The 2,785-nt window shown below is 51.2% G+C and overlaps 1 long non-coding RNA gene across 1 annotated transcript; it reads left to right on the forward strand.

Annotated features, from left to right (window-relative positions):
• The first annotated feature begins 963 nt into the window (after positions 1 to 963).
• Positions 964 to 2,155, forward strand: LOC144766737 (uncharacterized). Its single transcript, XR_013597905.1, has 3 exons — positions 964 to 1,169; positions 1,257 to 1,641; positions 1,917 to 2,155. It is a non-coding gene; the product is annotated as an uncharacterized LOC144766737 (long non-coding RNA).
• The last annotated feature ends 630 nt before the right edge of the window (positions 2,156 to 2,785 follow it).

Below are 2,785 nucleotides of genomic sequence, written 5' to 3' on the forward strand. Positions count from 1 at the left end.
ATGTGTTTGTGCCATTTTAGTAAGGCTTTTGATGGGTGATGATAATTGACAGACGTCAGGTGCTCTACATAGATGTAGTGAGGTTTAATGTGTTGTTGGTCAGTGCAGACCTTGACCAGGCTGGTGGCACTGCATTGTATCGTACCTGACTTGTGCATTCAGAACTGATCATGCACACAACCAGAAGTGTCCCTGCTATTGTGATCATTGTGTTGATGAATGCTTCCACAATGTACATGATGCATTGAGGTCTGGCAGGTACGGCAGATGGGTATGACAGACATGTTAAGTCACATTAGATTTGTGGCTCTTGTAGCTCCATGTCTGCGCATGTCACTAGTTTAATCATTGTATCCACATTATTGTCACTTGGGTATTGTCACTGGAGAGGCCTGCCCCCTGTGTGTAGCTATTGGGCAGCCATGTAACCAGATGTGCCATGCAGCTTTCTGGCCATTGTTTATTACCCATTACATCATTGATGTTTTGTGCTATGGCCATCTCATGATGCTTGTCATTGACCTATTGTTTTTAATCCTAAACTAGGAGGAGGCCAAATCTCCTACGTCAGGTGATTGTGCTTGAGGACATGGAGAATGAGGCAATCATCAGGAAATTCCGGTTGGACAGACCGACATTGAAGATCTTGTGTGATCTATTGGAGCCCCACCTGCAGCCTCGCCGTCACTATCCTACGGCATTCACACCCGCCCACAAGGTAATGGCAGCACTACACTTCTTTGCGACTGGTTCCTTCCAGGAGACCGTGGCTAACGCTGGGGGAATTTCGCAGCCCATGTTCAGCATGGTGCTGAGGGATGTACTTGAGGCCATGATGATCTATCGGAATCGCTACATCCATTTCCCCCGGGGACGTGAATTGGCTGCCGTTAAGGGGGACTTCTATCCACTTGGGCACATCCCACATGTAGTCGGTGCGATCGATTGCACCCATGTGGCTCTGGTGGCACCGCAGGCGACGGAGCACATTTTTCGAAACCGGAAACACTACCACTCCATGAATGTGCAGGTGGTGTGCCTTGCAGACATGACAATTTCACATGTGTGTGCTAAGTATCCCGGTTCGGCACATGACTCTTTCATCATGAGGAACAGCATGGTGCCACGGATGATGGAGAATCTGCATCCCGAACGTGCCTGGATTGTGGGTGAGTTACACAACTGCTATCACGTGCTGTGTGTCACTGCCTTTACTGTGGCCGTACAACATTGCAATGTGTATTTTTTATTCACAGGGGACTCGGCTTATCCCAGTAGGCCATGGCTGTTGAGCCCACTCCGTAATCCCCAGACACCTGCAGAGATCCGCTACAATGAGGCCCATGGCAGGACACGACGGGTAATTGAACGTACTTTTGGGCTGCTGAAGGCAAGGTTCCGGTGCCTTGACAGGACTGGAGGCGCACTTGCATACTCGCCTGGGAAGGTGTGCAAGATCGTTGTGGCATGCTGTATGCTACACAACCTGGCCATCCACAAGGGGGTCCCCCTGCTCCTGGATGACGGTGAGGAACCAAGGCCACAACCTGCTCAGGGACCTGAATCCAGTGATGAGGAGAGTGGAGAGGAGGAAGGAGTTGACCAACGGCAGCAGCTAATCCAACGCTACTTCACTTGAAGGTGTGTGACGAGTTACAACGTCTACATAGTCTAGTGTGTTAGCTTATGTTGTGAATGGTTATGCGCAGATGTTCCCAATAGCCACATGTTCTGTCACCTATGTATGGTATTGTTGGAATGGACGTTACGTCCGGAGATGTATTATGGACGGCATTACAGCATTTCAGATAGACACTGTGTAGGGTACCTGTGATAATTAGGATATTTGTGGATCAGTGATCTGTGTGTGTTGCCACGATGAGACCAGTGACTGTAGTTCTGTTGTGTCTCCCTAGGTTCTCCAGCGTGTTCCTGCCCTGCATACTGTACATCATGTTTACATATCATGGACATTATCATCATTGTAAATAATGCACTAAAGAATTCACTACACAAAATCTGGATTGTAAGGTATTTTATTTACGGGGTGGACATGTGAATTGTGCGTGAATATTTACAGGAAGGTGGGGAATGAGCAGTGAGTTGACAGTCATGGTCGCTGAGATGCAAGAGTAGACACCACATGAATGTGGTGACCCAGTCCAACAGACAGGTGCCATTGCCAAGGCAATGTGGGGAAAGATAGTCCAAAAGAGTCAATGCAGTTGGGGAGAGGGTTGTCTTCAAGGCTGGCTCCGTGACTGGCGTGTGGCAGGTGCTTGGCTTCCAGAGACTCCCAGGCTCTTCTTCGGACGCCCCCTAGATCTTTTTGGCGGTGGGGGGCCTGCTGAATGGCCAGCGGCGTCAGAGGACTCGCCCCTCTCTGTTGGCACAGGGGAGGATGGTGGACTGTCATCCTGCTGCACAACAGGAGGGGATGGCGGTGATGGTTGGGACACAGGCCTGTCCCTCTGCAACGCCACTTGCTGGCCCATGAGGTCCACCATCTGTCCCAGGTGGTTATTGATGGACCTCATCAGCAGGATGAGCTCCCTGAAAAATTCGTCCGACCGGCCACTTTGTCCCTGGACCTCTTGGTAGGCATCCACAACTCTGGTGAAGTGGTCCAGGGATGGTGTCCACTCCGCCCGAGGTCTGGTGTTGGCCCTGGCCCTCCCACCTGCTCTGCTGCCACGGACCTCTTCCCTCGCCACTGGTGCGCCACGCACTGGCTCCCTGCCCTCCACAGTTGTTGGTGTGGGCTGGTCATCCCTAGGGACAGGGA

Source organism: Lissotriton helveticus, chromosome 7 (assembly GCF_964261635.1).
Source record: "Lissotriton helveticus chromosome 7, aLisHel1.1, whole genome shotgun sequence".
Classification (NCBI taxonomy): domain Eukaryota; kingdom Metazoa; phylum Chordata; class Amphibia; order Caudata; family Salamandridae; genus Lissotriton; species Lissotriton helveticus.